Source organism: Ailuropoda melanoleuca, chromosome 6, assembly GCF_002007445.2.
Source record: "Ailuropoda melanoleuca isolate Jingjing chromosome 6, ASM200744v2, whole genome shotgun sequence".
NCBI lineage: Eukaryota > Metazoa > Chordata > Mammalia > Carnivora > Ursidae > Ailuropoda > Ailuropoda melanoleuca.
In genome coordinates, this window is record NC_048223.1 from 58,150,785 (window position 1) to 58,167,768 (window position 16,984).

Genomic DNA, 16,984 nt, shown 5'->3' on the forward strand with positions numbered 1-16,984 from the left:
CTCCAGAACAGCTTCCTGTTCTATGCTCTTCCTTTTCACTGGTTTGACAAGTCCTTTGTCTGCCAGTCAGGAACCTGTGAACCTTCTTTCCTGTATCCTGCTCTATACCCACATAGCCAGCTTATTTCAGAGACACGAAGCCCATGCTGAGGGCCAGGCACAGTGCTAGGCCATGGGGGAAAGAGATGAATGAGGATAGATCTCAGCCCTTGAGAAGCTCAGTCTAGTGGAGGACATACGCCATATTGTCCTCTAAGGAACAGGAGTAAGAGCTATGATAGACGCATGCTCGAATAGGAGGTTGCCCAAAGAAATCCAGAAGGGAAATGCAGGCTGTAGGAGAGGCAGCAAAGTGTAGCGGATAAAAGTGTAGGTTCTGGAGCCAGATGGCTTGAATCCTACCTCCCCCAATGACAAGCCATGTGACCTTGGGCAGGTTATAGGAACTTTGCATATATTGGTTTCCTCAATGGAGAACGTGGATGATAGTAATATCTACCTTAGGTTATTTGGAAAAGTTAAATGAAATAATCCCTGCAAAGCACTTAGAACAGTGCCTAGCACATAAAAGGATTTCATTCATTTGCTCGTTATTCAACATGTGCCAAGCCCTATTCTAGGGGCTCGAGAGACAGCAGAGAACCATCTAGATGAACACTCCTGCCTTCTTGGAATGAGCATTCTAACAGAGACAACACTACAAATTCTCCATGTAGTATGACACAGAAGAGTTACAGGACAAAGAAAAAGAGAAGTGCTAGTTATTAATATTATTACATTTCAGAGGTCCTTTGATCTTGGACTTAAAGGAAGAGAAGTCCACTAAAGAGGATACTGTTTTATCGAAGCAAACGTAATTATAAATAATCCACACCATTATTTTATGTTCAACTAAGAAAAGAAGCACTCCCAATTAAACCATAATAAACCATAATGTGATTCTTTTTTCTTACCCAGGATTCTTATCTGAAACTTAGTAAAACTTATTCAGGCATATTTACATATGAATTTTTTAAAATCATATCACACAGAAGAAAGAAAACAGAAGAAGTTGATTAAGGTGTACCTAAATCTTCTTCACATTTAGAGTTCTAGTGCCCAGAATCCCTTTCTCAGCCAATCACCAATTTCTCCACCGATCTTATCATCTATGCCATTAAGCACTTGAAGCAAAGTCCTCATCTTCTCTCCTTCCCTTCTCTTGGCCTTTATACATTGTGGATCCAGAAAAGGGCTAAAAGCCATTGGTGCAGAGCCATGCAGCCAACTTTGTAATTAGGTACAAGGATCCCACTTTTCACTCCTATTTTGGGGATGTTGCTCAACACTTCGGAGTTGCCCTCTGCCCAGGCCACCCGCCCGAAGTTTTTTGCTTCCTAGAGGTTAAGAGCGCCCCCTTCTGATCTCCTAGATTATCGTCTAAGGCACTGACCCTGCAAGTCGGGATAGGTCTGTGCACACAGGCAGTGAGGACCATGATCTATAACTGGGATCTGGTCAACTGAAAGACACATCCTACTGTCCGAGATGCAGACGTGTGGGAACAAAAATGGGGGTGTTAGAGTCCATGAAATACTGCAGTCATAACTTGGCAGTCTTCCTTTTTCTGACCATTTGTTCTTTGTCAGGCACTGGGCTAAACATTTTTATAATGATGATCTTATTGAATCTTTATTGTATATACTGCCCACTGAAGCAGGCATTCTGGTATCCCCGTTTTATATAGCTGCATTATCCAACAGAAGTATACGGCAGGCTACACATGGAATTCTGGAGTCCCTAGTAGCCACATTAACAAAGTACAGCTTGGGTGAAACTAACTGTAGCAATATACTTCCTTTAACCCAATATATTTAAAATATGATCATTGGGGCGTGTGGGTGGCTCAGTCGGTTGGCTGTCTGCCTTTGGCTCCAGTCATGATCCCTGGGTCCTGGGATCGAGTCCCACATCAGGCTCCTTGCTCAGCAGGGAGCCTGCTTCTCCCTCTCCCTCTCCCTCTGCCTGCAGCTCCCCCTGCTTGTGCGCACTCTCTCTCTCTCTGACAAATAAATAAACTCTAAATTTTTTTTTTAAAAAACCCACATCTTGTCTTGGACTAGTCACATCTCAAGTGCTCTGTAACCGCACGTGTCTGGCAGCTCCCCTGCTGGACGGCGCACTTACAGACGACAGACCCAAACTGTCAGATCCACGTTAAGGATGTCGCGGAGCGCAGACTCCAGCTCAGATCCTCACAGAGGTTGTGCTCCTGACCTGTATCCTGCACGAGGGAAGAACCCCCCAGGCAGAGCAGGAGGTGAGAGCAATGTCCAGAGTTGGTGCAGAGCAGGTCACTTGAAACCGTGAATGGCTGACTTTGGTTGAGACCTAGAATGTGGGGTCCCCTGTGTCACTGGAGACTACTGTTCTGTGATTAGAAACAATCTCAGCTCTCCCCACCCCCCGCTCTAAATTCTGACCCTTTCATTCACCTCCCTCACAAAGGGGCAGACATCTATTTGGCCCCTGCCAGCAGTTTGGGGTGGGACCCCAGGCCTTGGGTAAAGCATCCCGTGCGGCTTGAGCTCCATGTTTTTTCTGCCACCCACCCCGCCCTGCGCCCGCTGACAAAGCTGTCAAAGTGCAACCTGCATCGTGAGGCTCCATTCCCTGAGAACAAACAGCAAACAGCCATTTGGTGTCTGGGCCTCACTTTGGGGGGGGCGGGGGGGTCCTGTGATCTGACCCCCGGCTGCCCTGGCCAGGCTGACTCCTCTCTGTCCTTCAGTCAGGCCCCTCATTGCCCTGCATCCACCCCTCCCTGTCCTGGCTTTACTACTTCTTACCTCTGAGGCCTCACCCTGATGCCCTTCTCCTCCCCACTCAGCAGCCAATCCCACACATTCTGCCAGACTTAGCTGACCAAGATCCTTCCAGAAGCCTCAGGGATTGGAGACCACATCCATTTTGCGTTTTCCTATCAGAGCTGTTAATTAACCTTCTCCACTTTTTTCACGTCCGTATTGACCCTCTCAGATCTACCCGGAGCAGGGGTTGATAAGTTCCCGGTTATTTCCCGTGGTACTCAGACCTGGGAGACGCTTAGGAACATACATGAAAGACATCGCATGGAAGACGGGAAACAAGCAGTGAAAAGAGGAATTGCATTGTTTAATACAGGACATTTCTCATTTGCTCCACAAACGCTTACTGAGCGTCTTCGGTACCGAGCCTGACCTACGGGAAGCAGAGCTGAGTCCTCGCGCTTCATTTGTTCACAGTTGGGCAGCAGGAGTCAGGCAGGAAAACCCAAAGCCACAATGCGATAAACACGACTACTGAGCTGTGGGCCAAGTGCTGTGAGCACGAAGGACAGAGTAACACATGCTTCCTGGGAGAACAGGGGACCTTCACGGAGGATGACTTTGAGCTCACCTTAAAGGGTAAGTGGACATTTTCCAGCTGTGAAAGGGGGAGGGGGTGCTTCAAGCAGAGGGACCTACACGCGAGGGGCCTGGCACCGTCAAAGGGACTTAGAGGCCACCTTACTGTTCTTCAAACTCACTAAGCACTTCCCTACTTCAGAGCCTTCGTGCCGGCTGGTCCCTCGGGTCCCTCTCCCTGGAATATTTTCTCTCAGCCACCTGTTCCCTTCCAAATCACTGCTCACCAAATCCTACTCAGATCTCCCTATGTACGTGGAAATCTGCCCCCACCTCCTTCGTTCTATTATCCCAGTATCAGTTCGAACATTCCACTCTTGCTGCATTAAGATCTCAAATTAATCCGTGGGTGTTTGTGATATTTATAGCCTCCCCTGGGTACATCAGTCTAGCTACCTACACAAACAGGTACATTTTATGTATATGTGGTATCTATGAATCTATCACCCATCTAGACAGCTAAGCTTATAGTGGGTTATTCGCTCAAACCCTATACCTTTCTGTTGTTAATGAATTATTTGTTGATTACTCAGAGAGGCATATTAAAATACCATACTTATGTATTTGCCTATTTCTCTTTTATATTTCTAAACCATTGTAACAGCTCACAGCTGTCTTGTTAGGTAAAGAAAATTATATATTCCACCAATATAAAGTCTCTATTTACTCATTTAATATTTCTGGCTTTGAATTATATTATGTTATCTGATACTAATATTATCTCATCTACTTTCTTTTTTGTGGCATTTCCTCAGTATATATATTTTTCAATCCTTTACTTTTAACCTTTTTTTCCCTATTGTTTTCCTTTTACAGTGACATTTTAAAATCTGCTCTGAGAATCAGTTTTTAAAAGGGTGACTGTAATATATTTTCATTCACAAGGATTATGAATATGTTTCAAATTATTCCAGCCTATCCTAGCCTGTTTCTAGTAATTTGGGACAAATGGGAGCCCATGTTGCATATGGCTAGTAAAAGTAACTAATTAAGCTAAAAACAAAATATGTTCTATCCTTCACCTTGACAAATCCAGCTTTAAAGTGGCAACATTATGAAATGTTTAAAAGTTATAATTTTTATATGACGAAAAGCTGCAAAAATGTCAAAGATGGCTGAACTAAACTATTGCGTATCTGGAGGTCCTATGGATGGGTGTCTGTTTGGGCTGCTATTACAAGATACCACAGGCCAGGTGGCTTATAAACTACAATAACTTTTCCTCACGGTTGTGGAGCCTGGAAGTCTGAGATCGGGGTGCCAGCAGGGGCAGGTAAGGGTCCTCTTCTGGGCCACAGACTTCTGTATCCCCACATGGCAGAAGGGGTAGGAGCTCTGTGGGGTCTCTTTTATAAGGGCAGTAATTATATTCATGAATGTTCCACCCTTGTGACCCCATCACCTCCCCAAGGCCTCAACTTCTGAGGGGTTAGGATTTCAACATATAAGTTTGCAGGGGGCAAACATTTCAGTGATATCTACTTTATTGATTGATCTACTATATATTGATTTTACGAAATGCGTTTTTCTTGTCATCATTTCAGCAAAATTACGTTGCTAAATGAGTATTTTCCCAGGAGACAGGAGGAGGACGGTGGAGGACGAGAATCCTGAGCTCACCTCATCCCACCGACACACCGAGTGAACAGCCACATTTATGCGACAGACTATGAAAATGACCCCAAGGCTCTGGCAGAACAGACCTTCCGCAGTTAATCATAGAGATGAGGCCACAGTGAAAGGGGTAGCAGGGGTGAAGACGCAGCTGGGAACCCCCCCTCGGGTGAGACACAGGAAGCACAGAGAAGCAGAGAAGCAGGAGAAGCAGATCCCACCCTGGGCACCCCAGGCACTGGAGATCCACACTGGGAAGATGAGTTCTGCAAGAACAAAAACGCTGGTAGGTGCATTTTCGCTTCCCGTCCCCCAGCCTAGGTAGCAAGACACTTGCGGACACCAGCCCTAATCCTCCCCATCTGGCTTGCTGGCACCATGTGACCTGTCCCTGGATTCCCCTGTGGACCCACCCCATGCAACCCACCTAGACTGGCATCCATCCTAAGCAGCTCCTGCCCTGCCACACCCTGCAAGCAGCCCCGGCAGGGACCAGCGCTACTCCAAAGCTGAAGAGAGAGGCAGAGATAACCCCACACACCAGTGGGTCTGCAGTTGAGCCTTTGAGCGAGCCATGCAGGAGAGAGCCCGGCTGTGTGGTGCACCTACAGTTGCAGCAGAAGGGCTAATTGCAGACCCTTAGCACAACTGCTGACCCCATCCATGAAGAAGCTCCCAGAGGCCTCAGGCCTCTCAACACTGCAAGGACCAGACCTTGCCCAGTGGGTTCAAAACAGTCAGAGCAAGTCATTTCAGCAGATTGCGCTGAATGCAAATGTGGTCAGCCACAACAGTAGAATGCATGCAACCCAGATGGGACACCTCCCTGCAACATCTGGTTCTGGTGACCAGGAGGCATTGCGCTACAGGGCACCACAGGACCTCTTCTGCACAAGGCCACTACTTTCAAGACTAGAAGGCAAAGCTGACCTCCCGAATACATAGAAACAAGCACAGAGAGTTAGACAAAATGAGGAGATAGAGATGTATGTTCCAAATGAAAGAATAGGACAATATCACAGCAAATAGCTAAATGAAAGAAAGGTAAGTGATATGTTTGATAGAGAATTCAAAGTAATGGTCATAAAGATATTTATTGGACTTGAGAAAAGAGTGGAAGATCTCAGTGAGACTTCAACAAAGAGACAGAAAATATAAAACAGAACCAGCCAGACATGAAGAATTCAATAGCCAGGCAGTCACCCACTTCCTCTTTCAACATGACAGATGTTCCTGTGTCCTTTGCCAAGGACTTCTGGTGGGTGGAGTAGCCATGGCCATCTCCAAGACCACAGTAGCACCCATCGAGTGGGTCAAGCTGCTGCTGCAGGTGCAGTGTGCCAGTAAGCAAATCACAACTAAGCATTATGAGGGCATTAGAGACTGCGTGGCTCATATCCCCAGGGAGCAGGGAATCTTCTCCTTCTGGCATGGTAACTTGGCCAATGTCATCAGATACTTCCCCACTCAGGCTCTCAACTTTGCCTTCAAAGACAAATAGAAGCATCTTCCTGGGTGGTATGGACAAGAGAACCCAATTTGAGCACTACTTTGCAGGGAATCTGGCACCAAGTGGTGCTGCTGGCCACATCCTTGTGTTTTGTGTATTCTCTTAGTTTTGCCTTTTCCCATCTAGCAGCAGTTGTTGGCAAAGCTGGAGCTGTAAGGGAATTCAGAGGCCTCAGTGACTGCCTGGTTAACATCTCCAAATCTGATGGGATTAAGGGCCTGTACCAAGGCTTTAATGCCTCTCTGCAGAGTATTATCATCTACCGAGCTATAGTTTAGTATGTATGACACTGCAAAGGAATGCTTCCAGATCCCAACAATACTCTTTTTTTTTTTTTTTAAAGATTTTATTTATTTATCTGACAGAGAGAGACAGCCAGTGAGAGAGGGAACAGGCAGGGGGAGTGGGAGAGGAAGAAGCAGGCTCCCAGTGGAAGGAGCCTGATGTGGGGCTCGATCCCAGAGCGCTGGGATCACGCCCTGAGCCGAAGGCAGACACTTAACGACTGAGCCACCCAGGCGCCCCCCAACAATACTCTTATCTTCATCAGCTGGATGATATCCCACCGATTGCTGGGTTGACTTCCTATGCATTTGACACTGTTCATCTCCATGTGGTGATGCAGTCAGAGTGCAAAGGAACTGACATCATGTACATAGGCATGTTTGACTGCTGAAGGAAGATTGCTTATGATGAAGGAGCCAAAGCTTTTTCAAGGACACATGGTCCAATGTTCTCAGAGGCATGGTGGTGCTTTTGTGCTTGTCTTGTATGGTGAAATCAAGAAGTTCACATAAGTCATTTCCTAGTCCCCCCCGCCGCCCATGAACAGTCATGTTGTTGCTATATAACATATCTTGACCATTCTTGACAGGCTGTTGACTATTTATCAACAGCAACTATTTACTAGTTGAAAATGGGAAGCAATAATATTCATCTGACCAGTTTTCTCATAAAGCCATTTCCATGATGATGGGACTCAATTATATTTTTTATTTATGTCACTCCTGATAAATTTGAAGAAATAAAAAATATCAGAAAACAAGGAATAACTAAAACTAAAAAAAAAAAACAAAAAACAAAAATAAGCCAACACAAAAACGCAAAAACAAACAAAAAGCACTGGAGGGTATCCATAGCAGTTTAGAGGAGGCAGAAGAACAGTCAGTGATCTGGAAGACAGGGTAATGAAAAGCAACCAAGCTGAACAGCAAAAAGAAAAAAAGAATAATAAAAAATGAGACTAGGTTAAGGGAACTCAGTGACATCATCAAGCACAATAACATTCACATTAAAAGGAACCTAGAAGGAGAAGGGAAAGAGAAGGGGGGCAGAAAACTTCTCTAATCTAGGGAGGGAAACATACATCCAGATCCAGGAATCACAGAGAGCCCCTACCAAGATTAATCTAAGGAGCTCCACATCAGGACGCATGATAACTAAAATGGCAGAAAGTAATGATAAAGAGAATTTTTAAAGCAGCAAGAGAAAATAAAACCATTACACACAAAGGAAACCCTATATATATATATCAGCTGATTTTTCAGCAGAAACTTTGCAGGCCTGGAAATAGTGGCATAATATATTCAAAGGGCTAAAAGGGAAAAACAAAAAACAAAAAACCCCAAAAACCTTGCAATCAAGATTACTCTACCAGGAAGATTAGCGTTCAGAATAGAAGGAGAAATAAAGAGTTTCCCAGGGGCGCCTGACTGGTTCAGTCAGAAGAGCATGAGACTCTTGATCTCAGGGTCATGAGTTAGAGACCCATCTTGGGCATAGAGATTACTAAAAACATAAAAAATAACAAAACTTTAAAAAAAGGAGTTTCCCAAAGTTAAGGGAATTCATTACCACTAAACCAGCCTTGTAAGAAATGCTAAAGAGAATTGATTTGAAATTAATGAAAGTAAAAAAACCTCACAGGTAAAAGCAAACATAAAGGTAGTAGATTAATCACTTATAAAGCCAGTATGGAGGTTAAAACACAAAGTAGTAAAATTAATTATATCTACAAAAATCAATCAAGGGATACACAAAAAAGATGTAAAACATGACAATATACATAAATGTGGCGGGGATGTAAAAATTTAGTGCTTTAGAAGGTCTTCAAAATTAGGTAACCATCAACTTAATATGTACTGCTATAGACATAAGATGTTATATATAAACCTAATGGTAACCACAAATTAAAAAATCTATAATAGATACACAAAAAATAAAGGTATCCAAACATAACACTAAAGAAAGCCATCAAACAAGGAAAGAAAGCAAGAGAAAAAGAAAGGAACAGAGAACTACAAAAACAACTGGAAAACAATTAACAAAATAGCAATAAGTATATACCTATCAACAATTAATTTAAATGTAAATGGACTAAATGCTCCAATAAAAAAAACCCCACAGGATGACTCATCTATGTGCTGCCTAGAAGATACTCACTTTAGACCCAATGACATGTACACACTGAAAATGATGGGCTGGAAAAAACATATATCATGCAAATGGAAGCAAAAAAGAAGCTGGGGTAGCAATACTTATATCAGACAAAACAGACTTTACAACATAGACTTTAGTGAGACAAAAGGCACTACATAATGATAAAAGGAACAATTCAACGAGAGGATGTAACAATTGTAAATATCTACGCACCCAATATAGGAGCACCTAAACACATAAAGCAATTATTAACAGATATAAAGGGAGAAACTGACAGTAATACAATAATAGTAGAGGAGTTTAACACTCAACTTACATCAATGAATGGATTATCCAGACATAAAATCAACAAGGAAACAGTGGCTTTGAATGACACATTAAACCAGATGGACCTAACATATTTATAGAACACTTTATCCAAAAGAGAACACACATTCCTTATATGTGTATGTGAAATATTCTCCAAGATAGATTACATGGTAGGCCAAAAAAAATCTCAATAAATTTATGAAAATTGAAATCATACCAAGTTTCTTTTCTAACCATAACAGTATGCAACTAGGAAGCAATTACAAGAAAAAATCTGGAAAGAACTCAAATACATGGAGGCTAAACCATATGCTAATAAACAATGAATGGGTCAACCAAGAAATCAAAGAGGAAATTAAAAAATAAATGGAAACAAAAATGAAAACACAATGGTCCAAAATCTTTGGGATGCAGCAAAAGCAGTTCTAAGAGGGAGGTTTACACCAATACAGGCCTACCTCAAGAAACAAAAAAAAATCTCAAACAAACAATCTAATATTACAACTAAAAGAGCTAGAAAATGAGCAAAGCCCAAAGCTAGCAAAAGAAAGGAAATAATAAAGATTAAAGCAGAAATAAATGAAATAGAGTTCAAAAAGCAATAGAAAGGATCTATGAAGCCACAATTTGGTTTTTTTTGAAAAGTTACAAAATTGATAAACTTTTAGCTGGACTCATCAAGAAAAAAAGAGAGAGGACTCAAATAAATAAATGAAAAAGGTGAAGTAATAACCAATATCACAGAAATAAAAAGGATTATAAGACAATACCACAAAAAATTATACGCCAACCAATTGGACAACTTAGAAGAAATGGATAAATTCCTAGAGACACAAACTGAATCCCAAAACTGAATCAAAAAGAATCAGCAAATCTGAAGAGACATACTACTAGTAATGAAGTGAACTGGTAATAAAAGAACTCCCAACAAACAAAAGTCCAGGACTAGATGGCTTCACAGGTGAATTCTACCAAACATTTAAAGAAGAGTTAATACCTGTCCTTCTCAAACTATTCAAAAAAATAGAAGAGGAAGGAAAACTTCCAAATCCATTCTATGAGGTCATCATTACCCTGATACAAAAGCCATGAATACACTACAAAAAAACAAAAGCAATTGCAAGTCATATCCCTGATGAACATAGATGCAAAAATCCCTAACAAAATATTAGCAAGCTGAATTCAACAATATGTTAAAGAGATCATTCACCATGATCAAGTGGGATTTATTCCAGGGATGCAAGGATAGTTCAATATCCTCAAATCAAACAACATGCTACACCACATTAACAAAATGAAAGATAAAAACTATATGATCATCTCAATAGATGCAGAAAAATAATTTGACACAAGTCAACATCTGTTCATGATAAAAACTCTCAGTAATGTGAATTTAGAGATAACATACGTCAATATAATATATGACAAACCCACAGCTGACATCATACTCAACTGTGAAAGCTGAAAGTTTTTCCTCTAAGATCTGGACCAAGACAAGGATGTCCACTTTCATCACTTTTATTCAATATAGCACTGAAAGCCTAGCCATAGCAGACAAGAAAAAAGTAATAGACATCCAGACTGGTGTGGAAGAAGGAAAACTGTCACTATTTGCAGATGACATGGTACTATATATAGAAAATCCTAAAGACTCCACTAAAAAACTGTTAGAGCTGGTAAGTGAATTCCATAAAGTTGCAGGATACAAAATAAAATATAAAAATCTGTTGTTTCTATACATTAATAATGAAGTAGCAGAGAGAGAGAAATAAAGAAAATAATCCCACTTACACTGGCATCAAGAAGAATGAAATAGCTAGGAATAAATTTAACCAAAGAAGTGAAAGATCTATACTCTGAAAACTATAAGACATTGATTAAAGAAGTTTAAGACAACACAAAAAATGAAAAGATAGTCCATGCTCAAGGATTGTAACAATTAATATTGTTAAAATGCCCATACTGTCCAAAGCAATCTACAGATTCAATGCAATTCCTATCAGAGTACCAATAGTATTTTTCACAGAACTAGAACAAATAATCTTAAAATTGATTTAGAACCACAAAAGACCCAGAATAGTTAAAACATTCTTGAAAAGGAAACAAAAAGGGGGGGTATCATGATTCCAGATTTCAAGAAATACTATGAAGCTATAATAATCATATAGTAAACAGTATGGTACAAGCCCAAAATACACATAAATCAAAGGAAAAGAATAAAGAACCCAAAAATAACCCCCAAAACAAACCACACTTATATGGTCAATTAATCTACAACAAAGTAGGCAAGAATGTACAATGAGGAAAAGACAGTCTCTTTCATAAGTGGTGCTGGGAAAACTGGACAGCCACATATAAAAGAATGCAACTGGACTGCTCTCTTTCACCATATACAAAAACAAATTCAAAATGAATTAAAGACCTAAATGTGAGACCTGAAACCAAATCTCCTAAAACAAAACATAGGCAATAATCTTTTAGACATCAGCCTTAGCAACATTTTTCTGGATACATCTCCTCAGGCAAGAAAACAAAAGCTAAAATAAAATATTGGAATTAAATCAAAGTGAAAAGCTTTGGTATGGCAAAGGAAACCATCAACAAAATGAAAAGTCATCCTACTGAGTGGAAGAAGATATTTTCAAATCATATGCTTGATAAGGGGTTAATATCCAAAATATATAAAGAACTCCTGCTACTCAACACCAGAAAGTCCCTAAGTAATCCAATTAAAAATGGGCAGAAGACCTGAATAGACATTTTTACATTGATGGCCAACAGGTATGTGAAAAATGCTCAACATCACCAGGGAAACCACCAGGGAAATGCAAATCAAAACCACAGCAAAATATCATCTCATACCAATCAGTCCAAATGACTAGTATCAAAAAGACAAGAAATAACAAGTATTGGCAAGGATGTGGGGAATCCAGAGCCCTTGTGCTCTGGAATGTAAATCAGTGCAGCCACTATGGAAAAGAGTATGGAGGTTCTTCAAAAAGCTAAAAAATAGAACTACCATATGATCCATTGTTTCCACTGCTGGGTATTTACCAAAGAAAACAAGAATACTAATTCAAAAAGATATATGTACCCTCATATGTATTGCAGCATTATTTCCAAAAGCCAAGGTATAGAGCAACCTAAGGCCCATTGATAGATGAATGGATAAAGAAGATATTGTGTATACACACACACACACACACACACACACACACACACACACACAAATATTACTCAGCCATAAAAAAGAATGAAATCTGCCATTTGTGACAATATGAATATACCTAGAGCCTATATGCTAAGTGAAATAAATCCATGAAAGAGAAAGACCATATGATTTCACTCATATGTGGAATTTAAAAAACAAATAAATGAACAAAGAAAACCAGAAACAGACTCATAAGTACAATGAACAAACCAGTGATTGGCCAGGGTGGCGGGGGAGGGGAGAGGGAAGATGGGCAAAATAGGTGAAGGGGATTAAGAGACAAACTTCCAGTTAAAAAACACAGAAGTCACAGGGATGAAAAGTACAACATGAGAAACATAGGCAATAATATTTTAATAACGTTGTATGGTGACAGATGGCAACTACATTATAGGTGGCAAGTTTGTATGGTGACAGATGGTGAGCATTGTGTAAATATAGAATTGTCCAATCACTATGTTGTACATCTGAAACAACTATACTTCAATTTGAAAAAGTAAACATAATTTCACATGAAATATTCACAACAATGCAGATTGAAGTCCACGTAAAGAACTGAAAATTAAAATTATTTTTGCATACATTTATAGTATGGTTATTCTAAAATATTCACACTTATCTATTAAAATTTAAAAGGCAAAACAAATGATAATCAATGGCTACGAAACAAAAAAATTGCCACTGAAATTAAATTGTATTTAATTTTCGAAAATTGAATACTTATCAAGTGTTTTTATAAAACCATAGCTATTTGCAAGTTTAGCGTAGAAATTTCATCTCATTGCCAAGGTAACAAAGGTTAATGTTTCAATCACGTTAAATCTAGACCACTATGCATACACCTTTGACTATGAATTGTTTAATATTGAAAACGTTCTTTAGTCACCAGATGCAACCGTTATGAGTATTACACTAAATTGTGAGTATCTTCAAAACCACGAATTGGAACACAAATGGGGGCTTGCCACTCCTGGGAAAAGATATATTATGATACAGGAATTGATTGCATTCATGGTACCCGAGAAAAAGGATTTGAACAGTTCATTTAATTTTTTCTCTAACCTAAGCACTTCTGCTGTGCAGATCTTCTCCGCACAGCAAAGCATCTACACACTGGTATCAACAGTGACACAAAACTATCACAGTATTTGGATACAGTCTCAGATCATATTCAGATCGGTTTCAAGGACCTACACCCAGTCACAAGAGCTGATATTTAGGATTGAGTTCCCAAGCTGAAGACTGGATCCAGGGACAGAGCAACCATTCTTGGTTTAGTCAATCCTCTGAAAATATTAGTCATGCTTTATTTTGAAGGCTTCTTATGTTCGTTCAATATATTCTTTTTCTGCACATGTATTTCTGACCTCTGGGTTCAATAGTCTCATTCAGGGTTGGGTTTGCGTCAATGCTCGGTGAATCTTGGTGGTCGATCTGTTCATGTTTGTCACTGCTCGATTGTGTCTTAGTCGGTACCCTGACTGTTTGGATTGAGGGGAAAGGATGGGAAGTATAGCTGAGTGGTATTCTGTGCATGGGAGCTTTCCCAAGCCCATGGGTAGGTCTCCTGCATCCAAACTCCTCCGGCAGGGAATAATCACTATGTGGCAGAATCAGCAGCATCATTAATTTTCCTGCTTCAACTTTTCTGGATTGAGGGGGCCCAGTTAGGTCATTTTAGCTCCGTTCCCTTCACCAGCTCAAACAAACAGAGCTCTTCCCTGGCAGGGGAATCCCTCTGGTGAGTAAGCATTCTGGGACTTACCCCTAGGGGCACACACACTTGCCTTCCTCTGGCTTAGCTGTTTGCGTTAGGAGCCATTGCCCAGCACTGCCCCTTTATGTTTTGATCTCAGTGTGGCATTTCTCTGGAGCTATGTAGGGGCAGTAGCTTCCACTCTTGACTACACTTTCTCTGGAGTGTGCTTTAAGTCAGTTTTATTTGTGTAGTTTTCTTTCCATAAGTAACATCCCATCTTCTTTCTGTTCTTGAGAATTCTTCAATACTCCTGACCCTCCATTTTCAGTACTTGGGATAGAAGTACATGCTTCCTCTCTCACTTCAATCTGATCTCTTTCCTTCCTTTTCTCTTCCCCATTTAGAAAAACTTCATTTTTGAAGAGCAGTCTCGGGTTCTCAGCAAAATTGAGAGGAAAGCACAAAGATTTCCTATATACACCCTGACTCCACACGTGCACAGCCTCTCCCCTTAGCGACATCACAACCAGAGTGGTGCCTTGGTTACGACTAATGACACATAATGATCACTCAGTGTCCACTCTACCTTAGAGTTCACTCTTGGGGTTATATAGTCTATGGGTGTGGACAAATGTATGACATGCATCTATCATTATCATATCACACAGAGTATTTTCCCTACCCTAACAACCCTCTGTGCCCTGCCTATTCATCCTCCACTTCCCTCAAGCCCTGGCAACCACTGACACTTTGACGGCCTGCATGGTTTTGTCTTCTCTAGAATGTCACATGGTTGAAATCATACAGCATGTAGCCTTTTCAGTTGGCTTCTTTCACTTAGTAATATCCCTGTAAGAGTCCCTCATGTCTTTTCATGGCTTGATAGCTCATATTTTTTTAGCACTGAATAATGCTATCTGGATGGACCACAGTTCACTTATCCATTCACCTACTGAATTGTATCTTGGTTGCTTCCGAGTTTTGACAATACAAAGTTGATATAAACTTCCATGTGCAGGTTACTGTGTGGACATGCATTTTCAACTTCTTTGGGTAAGTACCAAAGGGCACCATTGCTGGATCATATGGTAAGACTGTATCATGAAGAGTTGTTGGATTTTTGTCAAATAATTTTCTGCATCTGTTGACATGATCATATGATTTTTCTTTTTTAAGGCAGTTGATGTGCTGGATTACATTATTGATTTTCAAATATTGAATCCATTTTGAATACCTCAAATAAATCCTTCCTGGGCATGGTAAGTCTTTATACATTGTTGAATTCAATTTGCTAATACTTTGTTAAGGACGTTTGAGTCAATGTTCATGAGAGATTTTGGTCTGTAGACTTCTTTTCTTATAATATCTTCATGTGATTTGGGTATTAGGGTAATAATACTGACCACATAGAATGAGTTAAGAAGTATTTCCTCTACCTTTATCCTCTGAAAGAGATTGGTCATTTTTTCTTAAACGTTTGGTAGAATTCACCAAAGAACCCATCTAGGCCTGGTGCTTTCTGTTTTGGGTGGTTATTAATTATTAATTCAATTTCATTAATATGTATAGGCATATTCAAATTCTCTGTTTCTTCTCATGTGAGTTTTGGTTATTATGTCTTTTAAGGAATTAGTCTGTTTATCTAGGTTATCAAATTTGTGGGCAAAGAATTGTTCATGGTATTCCTTTGTTATTTTTTAAAATTTCTATGGGATCTGTAGCAATGCACCCTCTTTTATTTCTGGTATTAGTAATTTGTGTCCTCCCTCTCCCTCTCTTCTTTTTTCTTAGTTAGCCTGGCTAGAAGTTTATTGATTTATTTTTTTTAAGAACCATATTTTGGTTTTGTTGATTTTCTGTTTTCAATGTTATTGATTTCTGCTCTAATCCTTTTTTTTCCCTTCTGCTTATTTTAGATTTAACTTGCTCTTCTTTTTTCTAGTTTCCTAGGGTGAAAACTTAGATTACTGCTTTTAGATCTTTCTTCTTTTCAATATATGCATTCAGTACAATATTTTCTAAGCACTGCTTTTGCTACATCCCATGAATTTTGATAAGTTCTGTTTTCACTTTCATTTAGTTCAGAAATATTTTAAAAATTTCTTTTGAGATGTCTTCTTTGGTCCATGTGTTATTAACAACCGTATTTTTAAAAATGTATTAAGAGATTTTCCAATTATCTTTCTATTTCTGATTTCTAGTCTAATTCCATTATGGTCCCCATACAGGCATTGTATGATTTATATTCTTTTAAATTTGTTACGGTATGTTTTATGGCCCAGAATGTGGCCTATCTCAGCAAATGTTTCATGTGATCTTGAGAAGCGTACCCTGCTGTTGTTGGATGAAGTAGTCTATAGATGTCAATTATAGCCAGTTGACTGATGGTATTGTTGAATTCAACTCTGCCCTTACTAAAATTTTCTGCCTGTTGGATGTGACCATTTCTTATTGTGGGTCACCTGAGCACAAGAATCACTCAACTTACTTAAAAGCAGCAAGAGAAAAATAACTTGCTATGTAAAAGGGAACCCTCAATAGGCTATGAGCAGATTTTTCAGCAGAAACTTTGCAGGCAGAAGAGAGTGGCACTATATATTCAAAATGCTGAAAGAAAAATAACTTCCAACCAAGAATACTCTACCAGGCAAAACTGCCATTCAGAAATGAAGGAGAGAGAGTTTTCCAGACAAACAAAAGTAGAAGGAGCTCATCACCACTAACCCAGTCTTATAAGAAATGCCAAGGGAACTTCTTTAAGCTGTAAAGAAAGGGGG

At 40.0% G+C, this 16,984-nt stretch overlaps 1 pseudogene; it reads left to right on the top strand.

Moving 5' to 3' along the window:
- Window positions 1-6,259: 6,259 nt before the first annotated feature.
- Window positions 6,260-7,346, top strand: LOC100479378 (annotated as a pseudogene).
- The last annotated feature ends 9,638 nt before the right edge of the window (window positions 7,347-16,984 follow it).